General features: G+C 39.8%; 1 long non-coding RNA gene across 1 annotated transcript; it reads right to left on the reverse strand.

Moving 5' to 3' along the window:
• Positions 1 to 9,077: 9,077 nt before the first annotated feature.
• LOC311500871 lies at positions 9,078 to 14,080 on the reverse strand. Its single transcript, XR_014699498.1, has 3 exons — positions 13,890 to 14,080; positions 10,144 to 10,223; positions 9,078 to 10,036 (listed from the first exon to the last, which is right to left on the reverse strand). It is a non-coding gene; the product is annotated as an uncharacterized lncRNA (long non-coding RNA).
• Between the last annotated feature and the right edge of the window lie 2,873 nt (positions 14,081 to 16,953).

Raw genomic sequence — 16,953 nt, forward strand, 5'->3', positions numbered from 1 at the left:
ATGGCAAATTGTTCCACAGTTTGGGGCCAGCAACTGCAAATGCACGGTCACCTCTCATCTTCCTCTTTGTCTTTGGGACAACCAACAGTGACTGATCTGCCGACCTAAGAGAGTGTGAGGGAGCGTACGGCTCGAGCAGTTCAGACAGATACTGAGGAGTGAGGCCATGAATACATTTGAATACAAATAAAAGAATTTTAAAATCAATCCGGAAACGGACAGGGAGCCAATGAATTTCTGCTAAAATTGGGGCAAGGTGATTGGGCTTTTTGGTACCAGTTAAAAGTCGAGCAGCAGCGTTTTGAATGAGCTGTAGTCGAGACAGTGACGTCTGGCTAAGCCCAACATAAAGTGCATTGCAGTAGTCTAAACGAGTTGTGATAAAAGCATGGAGAGTGGTGGAGAGAAAGAAATTATCTTACTTTGGCCAGTTGTCTCAGTTGGAAGAAACTGGACTTAACCACTGTTTTAATCTGTGCATCCAGTTTCAGATCACTGTCAACTCGTACACCGAGGTTAGTTGCTGTCTGCGTTAAATGCTGATTTAAAGGCCCCAAATCAGCATGGACCTTGGAGACATCACTAGGCCCAAACAGCATGACCTCGGTCTTGTTACTGTTCAAGTGTAAGAAATTTATGGCCAGCCATGCCTTGATTTCTGCCAAGCACTCTAGCAGTTGATTTGCAGAGTAGTTGTCTGTTTGACGGAGGGGCACATAAATTTGGCTGTCATCAGCATAAAAGTGGAATGCAATGTCATGTTTTCTTAGAATTGATCCAAGAGGATCCAAGTAGAGGGAAAACAGAAGTGGGCCAAGAATAGAGCCTTGGGGCACTCCTGAGCTAAGGGGCGCTACACTGGACTCAGCTGTTCCAACATGGACACAAAAACTTCTTTGGGTTAGGTAGGACCTAAACCAATCTAGGGCATGACCACAAATGCCCACCCAGTTCTCCAGGTGAGACAGGAGGATTTGATGGTCCACTGTGTCGAAGGCAGCTGTTAGGTCCAACAGAACCAAAACAACACAGTGACCAGAGTCAGTGGCTAAAAGAACATCATTAAAAACACTCAACAGTGCTGACTCAGTACTGTGGTGGGTTTTAAACCCAGACTGGAAGATCTCAAGAATGTTGTGTTCATCTAAGAAAGACTTTAACTGGAAGTACACAATTTTCTCCAGAATCTTAGACAGGAAAGGGAGTTTGGAGATTGGCCTAAAATTTGAAAGTACTGATGAGTCTAAACCAGGTTTTTTAATCAGTGGTGTCACTACAGCATGTTTAAAACTCGCAGGTACAATCCCATTAGCTAAACTACCATTTATTATGTTGAGCACATATGGTGCTAAGGTGGATGAAACCTCTTTGAAAAGATGAGGTAGAAGTGGATCATTGGGAGACCCAGCAGGTTTCATATGGCCAATTATCTCTCCCAAATAGGGCAGAGTGATAAGCTCAAACTGGTCAAAAACAGCAGAGCTTGTGGCCGATATGGAGAAGTCATAGGAAGGAGGATTGATGATGGCCAGGGCCGTTTCTAGCTTCGTGGGGGCCCTAAGCAAGATGCTGTTTGGGGGCCCCTAGTTTGTCAAACTACGATGAAGAGATTACTAACCCTTAGATGGATTCAAGGAGTTTTATTGTCATTACACACATGTTGGTACATGAGGTGGAATGAAATTAGTTACCCTGGTCCCACTGCAAGCCAAAGCAGAAACAGTAAAATTAAGAGTTTAAAAAATAGAAAAAAATTAGCAAACTAAGTATAAAAAATAGGCAAGTAAGTAATATAAATATAGAAAGTGACAATTGTGCATTACTGGAGTCTGTGCAAAACGACTGCATTCAGTGCAAAATGTATCTGTGGTTGGTTGTGGGGGGGAGGGGGTGGCAGCACTCAGGCAAGTTAAACTGATAAAAAACTATAATACAAGGAAAACAACAATCCTCTATATGTCAATAAATAAAACATATTTTGAGTGTTTATAAAAATGTTTACATAAGAAAATACAACAAACCAACATTGATTTTAAAGTGCAACAATGAAAACAAAACAACACTAAAAATAATGCTTATTTAACATCACAGTCACTTATCAGCAACACCTGATATACTTAATCAAAGTAATAATAACAGTTTATGTGATGGTTCTGGAGCTTCCTGGTCAGGAAGTTCAGTAGATCCTCTGGCTCAACGTCTGTCTGGCGCTCCAAAATATTCTAGAATTGCTCCTGAAAAGAAAAGGCTCCTTAGGTTATCACATAAAATAGATCATTAGTGCATATTCCTATTTTATAATTGCAGTGATGTTGCTGTAATACAGAAAATTTAAATGAATCTGTTTTTATATTAAACACTGTGACGTACAGTGTGCCCAATAACAAAGTTGTCACTTTTAAGAGTTTTCTACATTCATTTACACATAGGACTAGTGAAATAAATAAATAAGATAAATGATCCACTACCACAGTAGTATAAAATAAACACAATGCCTCATATGTATAAATCACTTAAAAGACAAACCTTTCAAATATTTCTTTAAATTATAAAACTGTAGCACACTTCTAATTAGAGGCCTTATAATACACACAAACTTGAAAATGACCATGACAGGACAGACTGTCCATTCACATGCGACATATTCCTTTTACATTTGTGAGTTTGTGACGAACACATCCTAGCCAGCGAGCTAACATTTATCCAGGGCTAAATAGCTGGCTAGTTAACATTTATCCAGGGCTAGCTAGCTAACATTTATCCAGGGCTAGCGAGCTGGCTAGCAGGACAAATAAACAAACTTGCTAAACGGCGTTTCACCTCCACCTATCCAGTCCACGCCACCAACAAATGCCTTACCTTTATCTTTTGACCGTTTTCTTTTTCTTCCGTTTTCCGCATAACTGAGAAAACTTTTTGATGCCATTATTGTGTTTGTTTTGTTTAATATTCTCGCTAACGGGAAGGATGAGTAGCTGTCAATCATGCCCATCACACCTGTCGGCGGCCCGCTACGTCACTCACATTGCGACACTGCGGTCCAACGAATATGACGCAGTATTGCTACAAAAACACCAGTCACTGCTTATTATTGCAGTTTATTTTATTTATATCATACGACGTTCATTTTTAAGCATATAAGGGATGTAACAAACACACGAGATAGCTATAGATAAAGACAGAACATTTTAATTCTCAGATGAGGATGAACATGCAGCTTTGGGGCCCCCTGGTGGCTTGGGGGCCCTAAGCATTTGCCTAGTTCGCCTATAGCAAGAAACGGCTCTGATGATGGCCCTAATGTTTGTGACCTTATTAATAAAAAAGCTCAAGAAATTCTCACAGAGTTCAGTTGGGTTCACCAGGCAGGTTGATTGTGGGGCATTAAGAACGGAGTTTACAGTTTTAAACAGAACACGAGGATTGTGACAGTTAGAAGTAATGATGTCTGAGAAATGCTTGGACTTGGCAGCTTTCACAGTTCTCTGATAAAAATGCCAGCTGTCTTTCAACATCTGGAAGGACACCTGTAGTTTGTCCTTCTTCCACTTCATCTCAGCTCTCCTGCACTTGTAGGAGACGTAAAAATGCAGTTAAAACAAACAAATAACAACAAAAAGACATCTGTTGTATTAGTGTTAGTGTTAATTTTTCTTATTTTAAATATTAGTAACTGTTTTTTAAATTTTTACTTGTTAACTGTCATGCTACCATTTTAGACTCTACCAGAGAATGTCTAATAAGGGGAGAACTTCCACTCTCAGTGAACTTCCGGCTTCTGAACTGGTTGCAGTTCCACTTTGATTCCATATGAGGGCGCTCTCAGGACGAGTGCATGGAGGTCTATGGACCAATACCCCTCAAAATCCACTTTTCTCAGGATATAATTTTTTGTGCAGTAATTTGAATATTGTATTTGAAAGGAGATGCAAAGGAATTACACATTGCTGGGTGTTAGATTTTTTAGAGTCACTTATTTGCTTTACAAAGTATTTTAAAATGTCAATGACATACACATCGTACGACCAGAGATACTGCTTTACGGCAATCCTTCAGTCACTGCTTTGGTGCTTTCGCGCTCTGCACTTTCTTTTCTCTCGAGGCATGGACAACACAGCTGACACAGGTAAATACATGTGCTAGAAGAGTTTTTGTTTTGTTGTTTTAAAAGACCGGGCCGAAAACACACACACACACACACACACACACACACACACACACACGTATATGTACATACATATATATAATATATTATACACATACAGACAGACAGTATTAATGGTCGTTGGATGTTCGGCGACGTAGCTATCAGTTACCCATCAGCTGGCTATCAGCCATTATTAGCTATCAGCTATTGATGGTCGTAGGCTGTCAGCTAGCCATCAGCTGGCTAACAGCCCTTATTAGACATTCTCTGCTATCAGCTAGGTATCTAGCCGATACACGATGGCGAATCCAGCCACTGAAGATTAGTAAGTGTGGAAAAAGAAGAGACCGCACACATGATGGATGATATTACACATGTATCATACGTGTAAATTTTGTGAAGTGGAACAAACACCAAGTGGAATTTAATGAAGTATTATTACTAGTATTATAATTATATATATACATATTATTGGTATTATAATTATAAGTAGTATAATTACTGGACATTTAAAGATTTAAACGAGGATCAAGTTGTAAATGTAGACAGTTTCCTGTCAGCTGTTAATTTGTTGTTGTAGCTCAGAGCCCTGTTTCTCTGTCTAATTTCGGCACCCAACCTGCACATCACAAATTTCTTGATGGAGATAGATTCTATGAGGCTGGCATGTTCAGGGTGGGTGCTGAGGAGGCTGTTGAAAGCTCCCAGATTCTCTAGAGTCATCTCCAAATTCTTGGTGATGTTGGAGTGAGGCCAGAAGGTGTTAATGTTTCTTGCGAACTCCCCCTCCAACAGCTGGATGCACTCAAAGTACTCCTCTGACGGCCTCATCAGGTTGGCGGCCTGTGTATATTTTTTGGCCACCAGGAAAGGGTGCTCAGCGCTCACAGCATAACTGTGGTCCTGGTGTCTAGGACCCAACAGCAGGACTTCGCAGTGAGGACATTCCCTCACTGTGAAGTCCTGCTGAAGCATCCGGACTACCCAGCCAGCAACATAAAAGACGCTCTCCTCCAGGATGCAATCACCAACAGTCTAAAAAGTAAGAGAAATGCAATGTTACATTGCATATGATAATGTGTCATGTGATTTACAACTGTAGATGTGTGTCTTTGTGTTGTTTTGTGGGTCATGGTGTAGTGCAGATAACCTTTTCTTCCACAAAGTCTGACACCAGGTCAACGGTTCTGCTGTGGGTGAAAGAGGCAGGGCCAATGCGGTGGTCGGAGGCATCAGCAGACCTGTGGTTGCTGAGGTGGAGGGAGTCGCCACTTCGGATGAGGTTGTCAGAAGTGTGACTCCATCATCCACCTCACAATTGGATGTCACTGAGGAGAGGGCAGGCAGAATGTTGGACACACTCAGTCCCCGGAGAGCAGCGGTAAACTCCCGTGCACTGGGGTTATATTTGTGCCCACCTTTTCCCCGGACCAAGGAGAAGAGATTCTACCCAAAAACAAAAGGGGGAGAAAATAAGCTGTTTATGATTTTGATTAGGTTAGGGATTTCCATTGCAACAGTTTACAGGGAGTAGGGAAAGTCCCTCGGAGGGCTTCCAGGAAAAACTACTGTACCAATACATGTTTTTTTTTTGTTTGTCTGTTGTAGTCTTTTGCATTTACCTCAATGCAATCTTGATTAAGTTTTGAGGTGCACAAATATTTCATGCCAGCATCTGTGCACCTCTTCTGGACCATCAAGATGCTCTTCATTGTGAGCTGCAGTCCATTCTGGCATGGTGGTGTACGCCCAGATCTGAGAGAGGGGTATAATTTGATATAATATATATGAATTTATATAAGTTTATCAAGAAATGCTACTAACAAATGTCATGTTAGTGTGTGTTTCACCTGTTTGTTTGTTTGTTTGTTTGTTTGTTTATTTAATTTGCTGAAGCTTGGTTGTTCACTTAGGCTTTTCTTATTCACTGACCTGAACTGCCAGCCTGCCACCCAGCTTATGGAGTCAACAAGGAAGTTTTCCTTCAACTGGCCTCCAGTACCAAGGGGTCGCCTCCAAGGGTTGGAATCCTTGGCAGACCTAATTAAAGATTAAGGAATATGTTAAGCTCAGAAACTGGGAGACTGATGTAGGGTAGTTGTAGTTGTAGATAGGTAGGTATAGGTAGGTGTGTCGTAGTTATTAAGTAGGTTATAGTTAGTAGGTTGAAGTTAGTAAGTAGGTTGTATGTTTGTGAAGTTAAATTTTTTTTGGTTTTGTTTTAGAATTACCTGGAGTTCAGGACATCAAAAAGGCGATTTATTCTGGCAATAAATTCGGCAGTGTGTTTTGCTTCTGCCGGCAGCCTCTCCAGTGACACCATTGCTGAAATGCCTGGGTCATAACAGATGTGAGAACTTAATAGGAGGTCAGTATTACATTATAATCTTCAAAATCTGCTACTAGTCATTGCAAAGATGAATAATACACATGGAATTTACCTGCAGAAACAGTGTGGCTAAACACCTGTGATGCCAAACTTAACACTCATTTTTGAAAATGCAGGCAAAGTTATGTGCCTCTCTGTAAGCTTTGGCGCCATGCGTATAGTGTGGAGCTTGTCGAGCTCATAAAAGTTCGAAATATGTCACCAAAGAACATCTTTGCCTTCGATCTAAGGAGGTAAATAAATATGAGCTGGTATGAGAATCATTGCGATAATGTTGTATCATGAAACCATTTCATAGACAAATCCTTACAAATGTGATTGCTGTGTTTACTGTGCTTACCTTTAGGCCATATTTGAAGAGGTTGTTCCTGATGGACTTCAGTAGGTGTGTGACATCGAAGACCACAGGAACCCTCTGAACACCCACCAGAATGCAGTGGGAATCCTCGCCACCCAGAGGGTCCAGGGTGGCACCAAGTAGGCGCAACGCTTTGATGTTAGTCGTTGCCTGGTCACATATTACTGCCTGAACCTTGGAAATAGGTTAATACATTGTGTCAATACATGGTTTGAGAGTAACTGTAGATTGTTAATTGTTAATGTTGCTGTTTAAAAGTCTGTCCAGTACATACTGTCAGCCCTATGTGTTCTAGGTTCCGAATGGCATCCTTAATGATGCTGGCGATTTCCATAGCTGCCATAGAACCGGGGGAGAAGAAATAACCCATGGCCTGTTGAAGGACAAAGGTTTAGGTAAATGTTTTTGATATACACAGCAAAAAAAAAAAAAAAAGGTCTTAAAACAACAAAAAATGTTGTTGGCTTGCCTGTTTCCACTTCCCCAAAATGCCCCTAACCATGATGACCATTGCCTGTTTGGCAGCATGGCCTGAGGGAGATACGCCATAAATGGCATCATTTCTCTTGTCATAGTCAAATTGCCTCTTGATGGCCATCTCATCTAAAACCAGAGTACACATTCTTTCTTCCGGGGTCATGGTGGAGGCGATCACTCCCATTTGGGAAATGATTCCTTGCAGGAAGCCTGGCTGTTGGAACAAGCGAGTTAAATTATCAGTTGGCTGTTAATGTTGTACATTTTGAAATTGTTGAACGGGGTAATGTAAAGCAGTCTATATTAAATTGGTATTTACAGAGAAGTATCCCACACGTCCTGTAATGTATCGGCGTATTGTGTTTTTGGAGGGTAGAGCAAAAATGCTTCTTAAGTATCTCTAAGCCTTTGGGCTGCTATGGAGTATCTGCAGCCCCAGGTCTTTCAGATCGTTGTTAAACCTCCTTCCTCTTCCCTTTTTCACAGCCTCCGACAGTTGTGCCTTAATAAAGTTCCGACAGCCTTCAGGACAGCTCTTCAGCATCTCTTCCAGAATTTCATGAGGACTATGGAAGAACAGGATGTACGTATTAAGATTCAAATATTTTGTACAAACAAAGGTTTATAATTCAAAAGGCAGTATTATGGGGTGCGAGGTCACAGCTCGAATTTGTCTAGGGATTAAACTAAACTTGTCTTTGTGTTCATGTTACGTCACACATCACGCTAGCCCTATGTGTGGTACACAGACTTGGAAGTACATTACTTGGGTTGTTTAGGTTTTGTAGCTAGCTTCCTTCTCCTTTTCAGTCTTTTCAGCCGTGCAACCTTTGCCTCTAGTTCTGCAATTCTCTGTGATAACAAAAAGGCATCTTTTACACTGAAAAAATAAAAACCTTGGATCAACGTAAAAAAATTGAGGTAATCAATCACACGAAATATCTGACATTAACTCAAAGCAAATAATTTTATTTCGTTTAACCTGAAAAGTTTAACTCTATGCAACCACTATTTAAAGGTTGGAGCAATCTAATTATTTTTAGGTTGGAGCAAACTAATTATTTTAGGTTGGAGCTTTAGGTTGCAGCAAACTAATTATTTTAGGTTGGAGCTTTAGGTTGGAGCAAACTAATTATTTTAGGTTGGAGCTTTAGGTTGGAGCAAACTATTTTAGGTTGGAGCAAACTAACTATTTTAGGTTGGAGCATAACTATTTTAGGTTGTCTCAAATAAAAAAGTAACGGTTGTCATTATTTGAAATGTATAGTAAATCAAAGTTTAAAAAATTGCTTTTAATACATTTTTATCAATGACTACTCAGAACACTTTTCTTAAGAACACATTCATATTTATTGTTCCATAAACTGACAGCACTGAACATGTGTTTCAAATGTATGAAGATCAGTGTTGGGAACGTTACTTTAAAAAAGTAATTAGTTATAGTTACTCACTACTTGTTCCAAAAAGTAACTGGGTTAGTAACTGAATTACTCTATAATAAAAGTAACTCGTTACCAGGGAAAGTAACTATTTGCGTTACTGTTAAAAAAAAAAGTTGCTATATGTCAAATAATTTGGATTTTTTTTAGCAGTTTTCACAAGTCAGTTGAAATGAGTAGAACAGACAGGTGTTTGTACATAACTTTCGATATTTATATATATATTTTATAATTATATTTATATTATATTTATATATATAATATTTATATTTCGATAGGGTTTAGACGGCGAGCTATCATCTGTGGTGGAGGTATCGGTGTTTTTGGCCATTAGCTTTGTAGATGCGTGTGTCATTGTGAGATGCTTCATTAAATTAGAGTTGCTTACGACAGATGTCGACAAAGTCTTCGCTCCTGGACATAATGTACACATTACATGCACGTTCTTGCCTTTGACCACAATGAATTTGAAGTAGTGCTTATATCTCCACCTTGAAAATGCCAACTTTTCATCGGATTGCTCCTGACTCGCCGTCTCTGCTGCTTCATCGAATCTCTGTTTAGCTGTTGTGTGTGTGTGTGTGTGTGTGTGTGTGGCGCGTGTGCTGGCATGTGTGTAAAAACAGTGGCTCTGATTGGCTACCATGAAACATGACTCTGCCTTAGCCAATCATAATCGCTTACCTCGTTATTAACCCACCTCCTCTCTAGCGGTGAACCAGGGGTGCGTTCGAATTACACAGTTTATTCAATCAATGCATAGTAACGCACCGCATTTAACGTCCAGTAACGTTAACGGCGTTGTAACAACGGGAAAAGTAATTAGTTAGATTACCCCGTTACTGAAAAAAGAACGGCGTTACCTAACGCCGTTCTTTTAAACGGCGCTATTCCAAACACTGATGAAGATAAACAGTCTTCTTCAGCTGAACACCAGAAACGAGACTATTGATGTCATCAGAAGACAAATCATCGAGCTGCAATAGTAGCACAACTCCTAAGACATCATGCAGTACCCATGGCAAATTTATCAGGACATACATTTTCTTATTCAGGTGTAAGCCTTACTATCAACTAAACACAAAAACTGTTGCAACTGAGGGCAACTCGTTCAGGACCTCTGTTCCTTCGATGACAATCTTAATGTCTTTGGGTGGATGGAGAGGATCCTCTTTCTCAGTGATAACGATCGCCATGGTTTGCTCCAGCTCTGCAACCTCATTTTCCTGCATTAAAAAAAAGAAGAAGAAAAAAAAGACATGTTATTGTTTCAGAAATCTCCAGATTTCATGTTAGATCATAATATCCTTATGACATTGTAAATAGAACTTACCACAAGCAATAATCACTGGCAGGAGCTTCCAAATGCACAGGGTTGCACAGCAGAAACACGACTGATTGGTGGCTGCTTCCCTTGAGTTGAAAGAGAATACATTATTTAGTTTTTAAGTTAGCCATCAAGTGTGTTAGCTACTAACATGATGCACAAATTACCCAACTTTTAACATAAACAGATATACTTTATTTTATGATTTTAGGGAAGCTGGCATTTTGGTACTTTTTTACCACATGTAAATTCTGTTAACAGTGTAGCATATTAACATTACCAGCAAGAACTAGCTGGGCCTAATATTATGGCTGATAAGTACTGAACACAAGATAATTAGGAGGGTGAATAAAAGATCACAGATGCCCTTATGCTATTGACAGCAGAAATAACCATCAGTCATGTTTGCAGCTAGTGATGTGCAATCGAGGCTTTGTTGAAGCCTCGACACGTGATTCAAAAAAAGGTTCATTACTCGAAGCTTCAGTGACACAGTGCTCTATTAGGACATCTAGTGGACAATAAAATGTAGTGCAATGGAGACGTGTCATACTGGTTCATGCTTGTATGGGACTTGATTTGCCATGCACATTCCTATTCGACTACATTACATGGATATGTGGTTTAAAGTTTATTATAAGAAAATTATATACATATAACAATAAAATAAATAATAAAGAACAAATGGGAATCGAACCCTTGTTTCGCTAACGAAAGACCGGTGATTTCACAGTGTACCACGAACGTCATCAGTGATGCATCGTTGTCGGTGGACCATTTTGATTACGTCACTGCTACACTCTATGAACCTTTGCTAATTTACACTAATGTTTATGTTTCAGCGCTTACATCAGCTATTTTCATTTGCTCTTGGTATCATGGTTTAGTAGTGTTAGAGAATATTCGTACTGAATTCAACAGTGTCAAACCAATCTCTCTTGACTCAGTCATTATTTGCTTCGAAGACTCATCTCATCTCTCCCGAAGAGCCGAGACAACTAAACCAGTGACAGGGTTTCTGAATGAAGCAGTGAAATGGTTCATACGTCACGAAACACGTGATTTGTCCTAACCAAAACTATACACGCACTTCTGACTATATATCTATATCTTATCTGTATCTCTCTCTCTATCTTATCTATATATAACGCTATTTAGGACTATCTATGTAACTATGTCTATCTATCAATCTAGTGTTATCTATGTAACTAATTTATCTATTTCTCTCTGAATCTTACGATCTATCTCCACAAAATACGCAACTAACTCCAACTACAGCAACAAACCAACCTACTATGCAAAGAAACATTCAAATGAGCACCACTAAATAGGGATAGGATATCCGAGATATCCCTGAACACACTCGATCCCACCAGGTGATTCACATGACAAACCGAACCCCTCAGGTGATTCGTTTGCCGCTGAAGCATTCGAAGCACTTGAACTGCTTCAAACGTCACTACCCACGTGACCAAACCACGCCTCGGCACAGTGGTTCGATACAATTGCTTCATGAGCTACCACGCATGTGTCGGAGCCTCGGTTGTCAGAGGGCCATCACTATTTGCAGCTTGAACCTGGGGATTAACTAACGTTACCACATGTGAAGTGTCAAAAACGCAACAACAACAAAAAAAGACTTTGGAGCGTTAACCCCCTTCCTGACAAGCTAGCATGTCATGGTTGGTACTATCTTCAATAGCTTTAACATAGAGCACTTTAAGACAGTAATGTCAGCAAATAAACATTTGCTAGGCTCTTCGCGCCACTGTTAACAATTAAAAACACTAAGCAGAGCAAACGCATTTTAATTCACGAACATAACATTAGCTGTAACGTTAACTAACTTAAACGTGGTAACTTTAGCTGCCATCAATGCCGCCACAAAATAACATTACATTTACAAATGATTGCTTGAATTTCTCAGTTAGCTAGCGAACTGTGATAACATAACCCACCCACGACCAGGACGGCTAACGTAAGTTAACTTTATAGTTTGATTGAAGAATGCTAACGTTAGCGCTAGCTTAACGTTAGCATTTGTAAGATATCAAGCGGCCCACTGCACAAAGACACGTTCAAATAACGTCTTTTCAACGTCGTTTTTGCACGTCGAAGTTTGGTCCTCTGAAGGTGCAGACTGTTACAACAGACGACGTCTTTTCCCGACGTCGAGCGAGCGTCCGTTAATGACGTCCACAGTACCTCTGTATAGGAGCCAGTTGTAGTCCAAATGTGGTCTTCTAGACGTCGTTTCTACGTTAAATTTAAACTCATTTTAGACTACAGTCAGGTCTACAATAAATCACAATCCAATCCCGACAGTTTTTTCCCCAATCTTTATTGCCAACGTCAGTCTTAGGCAGCATAAAATGCAGTACAGTTTGTGAAAAAGTGGTAAAATACAATAAATAAAATTACCTTCGGTCTGTGAATAAAAATGTAACAATACAAATATAATACAAATAGAACAATAGCCTATATATAATAATAAAAATAAAAGTTAAAAAAAAGTGCCCTTATGAAGTCATCAGTTGCCCGATTATCAAACAGGATGACTCCATCTGCACAAGTAGAAAAAGACAAATGATTAGCGATCGAAACAGCAGTTAACACCCCCAGCTTTTTTAGAATACGTCTGTATTGCCGAAAAAAACAAACAACAAGCCCAACAATGGCGGCCAGCCAAAGTCTCGCACAGGAATAACTACTATCGCTCTGATAATGATAGCGACCGAACAACTGTTGTTTGCAGTGTTCCCTGCAAACATTTCGATGTTTAATAAACGCTTTAATGTGTACAACTGTTCACGTTAAAGCGTCTGTAAACGTTAGCACGGTGGTTGTGTTCAAAAGCTAACGAGCTGATGGGAAAAGATGCAATGCTAACTGTAGCAACAACTGTTTAGATTAATACGACAAAGCTAAAACAGCAAACACTATAAATGAACATAAAGTTAACTAGGCAGTATGGGTTGACCGAACTTACCTGCAATTTAGTGAACGATGATTTAGAACAGCTGTAGAGGTCGTAGCCTACGGTGCACACTCAGCCATTGCTTCCACAGAAGAGGAACACCTGGGCCAATCGGAGTGGCTCTTACTGTGTACGTTGTGATGACACAATGCCTCAGCCAGTTAGAGTCGCGAATTCACACATATTTCGCCCGATATGACTGTGGCGCAGAACTCAGTTAAATTTAGCCAGACCGGATTGGTTGCACAAACTACGGTCCAGAGACCCTTAAACAAACCAGTAGGAAAAATACGAAAATGTAATATCATGTACAATAAATAAATAATAAATATTTTTTAATCTCAAATCAACAATCAACAATGAATATGAATATAAATTATTAATCATTCATATTGATTCATCATGTTGATAACAACAAGTTTGATATTTATCTTAAATAAAAAAAAAATACATTTGTCAATTTCCTGCACCTGTCTTAGACGTCCATATGACCTCCAGAAAAGTTATCTAGTCTGACGATCAAATGTTGAACGGCATATTGACGTCCAAGTGGGGTCATGGTTAGACGTCGAAATAGCGGACCTAGTTTGCATGTCGTGTAGACGTCCAGAATTGGTCATGGACCGACGGACGCAATATAGACGTGATCTGCACGTCAATCAGACGTCTAATGTTTAGTGGGGGGAGTGCTGAAATTACGGCCAGAGTCAAGGCCAGTCAGGTATACTTGGAAAAAAACGTTAACGGTAGACAAAGTTTAATGTTTTTACCTTACCAGTATCAATGTTGCTCGTTGTGTTTTTCTGTGTCGCAGCCTGGCTCGAGGGGTCTGTTGGAGTGTACCGTCGCGACCGCCGCCCACTGATTGTTCAGTGACGGACGTTTTCTTTTTTTTTTTAATTCCTTCATTTGGACGTAAACAGGTCAGAGAGCTCAAACTCAACAATGCGCATGTGCAAATCATGCTTAATCTAATAAAAACGCTTTGATCCAATGAATAAATTCAGTTCAGTGTCCCGCTGGCAAATTTATATTGTATCCAAATAAAAAAAATAGTTTCAACCATAAATAAATTAGAACGTTTAGTTTAAATGAAAAAACTAATAATTTTAGGCTATTAGAACACGAAAATATACATTAAACGAACAACAGCAATGTTAGACTTTTTTCAGTGTATTTGACTTCTGTGAGAATGCTAGTCACAATCTTGAAATCGAATAAGCTCAGAACATCACCTTGTCCTTTTGTTGAAGGCTGCTTAAGGAAATGGTCACCTGAGCCTGTTTTGTCCCTCCATTTGGATAATTTTCTCTCCTTTCTGGACCCTCTTCAGTTCTTTCCTCTTTCCCTTCTCCTCCTCTTCCTTCTGCTACTGCTCCTTCTCCTCCTCCTCTTCCTTCTGCTACTACTCCCTCCTCTGTCGTATCCTCTATCCCTTCAGGTGCATCCTCTGTTTTTTTCTCTGTCTCCCCCTCTATCTCTACAATGTCCCTCTCTTCTTCCTGCTCCTCAGAGTGCCTTCTCTCAGCTTTAGAAGATGAAGTCAGTCAGTTAATCTCAATGGATCATTTAATGTTAATTAACTGAATTTAATGTTCCTGTAAATGTAATGTCATGGTAATGTTCCTGTAAATGTAATGTAATGTTTTGTCTTAATTATTTTTATTTAATGTTGTTCTTGTACTGTTCTTGTCCTCAATTGTCATTCTTACCTTCACTTCTTTTCCGCCTTTTCAGAAGAGGGGAGGCAAGAGGTGGTGGGTTGATGCAATCAACCAATGTAGGGATGGCATTGCTGGTGAGTGCATTTTTTCCGTTATGCTTTTTAAAAACATGAACACAAAGAAAATGTATCAGTAATTGTATCCTTTTATTATATTTAATTGGATTGTCATTGGATTCCTTCCAACTACAGAACTCACTTTATAAAAGAAGCATTCCTCGAAATGCAGCTCACACACCACATATCCTCCCCGCATCAACTCCTTATGTGACATGGTTTGTCTGAGGTCCTTCCGTCTCATATTTATGAGCCATCTCATTCTCCTTAAATTGAAACTTGAATTAGACTGGTATTTTTCATTCTCTCACAAATTCATATTCTATTCTCACACATGTTCTTCACTAGCTCTCAGTCATCAAGCTTCTAGAGAGCACAGAGTTATGTTGTATTCCCCCTAACACCTCTTCCTTTCTTTATCTCCACAGTTGTACCTTGATGCTGTGACGTCCTTCATCCTCCTCCTCCTCCAACCCCCTACAAACACACCACCCTCATCCTGTAGCTGTAGTTGGTAGTATAGTGTATTGATGATGTTATTGTAGTGTAGTGTAGTGTAGTATATTGTAGTATTGTAGTATTGTAATTGTTCATGTAATGTTGATGTGATTGTAATATTGTAGTGTAGAAAAGGTTCATATTGTTGTCATTATGTTGAGACACCCCCTCCCACTATCCCAACACACACACACCCACCCCTTCATCCTTTAGGGTAGTTGTAGTTCAGTTAGTAGTAATGTATTTAATGTATTTAATGTTCATTTTTTCATTTTTATTTACCCCCCCTAACCCCTCCACACACACACACACACACACACACACACACATCAGAATTGTATTATTTATTTATTTTGTTATTCAATTATTTATTTTAAGTTGAGACCACCACTTCATTCCCACCACCCTTATCCTATTGTTGTTGAAAGGTTCTTAGGTTCTCCAGAAAAGTTTCTTGTTCTCCATACTTCATACTTCACTTCAGTGAAGTAGTTAAAATATTAACAAAACAATTTGTATGTAGCAGTCGAGTAAGGGAAGAGTCCCCCCTCCCAACACGTATCGTTACGATCTGTGGTAGCCCGCGCAACCTGGCCGATTTTGGACATTAGCCAACTTGGCATTTGGCCAACTTTCCCTCCCACCTAACCACCGTAAATTCATATAGGCATTGACAATTAACACAGGAGCACATACGTTACCTCTTTTCGTCCTTGGGAAATGAGAAATAGGACAACCCTTGCCCACTATTGGAACAACTGATCACTGCACACCTGCGAGGCATTTTTCTCCTTTTTCAATTTTTATTGATATTTAGCGGGACATTAGTTGTTGTTGTTTTTTAAGGTGGCAATACTATACCATATGTATCCTGTATTTTCTAACATGAGAATAACACAACAAGTACTCAAATTCAATTTATTTTTCCGTTTAAATATCACAGTACATACATAACCATAGGCAGATAAAAGTGCCAGCAACCAAAAAAAAAGTTGTTAAGTTGAAAAAAAAAACTTGGGCGAAAAAGTCCGCCTTAACATTCTGGTCCTGCTTCGGATGCCACGATGCCGTCAAGCGGTATCTCTGGTCGTAATCAGTCCTTCACTGACCAATCAGCGTTCATTAGCACAATGCTAGCGTGTTATGGGCAACAACAACTCAACCTGTAAGAAAACGAAAGGAAGTTCTTGTTCATTCAACTTCTGACCTATAACCCATGTTGAACTTGCAAAACCTACAATCAAATCTGAGATTTCTCAACGACAATCGGGTGAAAGAGACACATTTAGCCATTTAGCTCCATAGACTCCCATTCATGTTGCACTCATGGCGATCGCCCCCAGTGGAAATCTGGTGGAACTGCAACCAAAATTCGTTACAATGGGAATTAATAGAGAGTGGCAAGGCTCTCCGCAGACGGGCTCTGACTCTACTTAGTTCTTGTGGGGCGCGAGGCAGAGTAGGCTTCTGTTACCATGGGCTTCTGTTACCATGGAGCTGTACGGTAGCGACATGAAAGCAAGAAGTTGTCACTCTGTATCTCTCCGCCCTAATACAGGTA

Source organism: Chelon labrosus, assembly GCF_963514085.1.
Source record: "Chelon labrosus genome assembly, chromosome: 15".
Classification (NCBI taxonomy): Eukaryota; Metazoa; Chordata; class Actinopteri; order Mugiliformes; family Mugilidae; genus Chelon; species Chelon labrosus.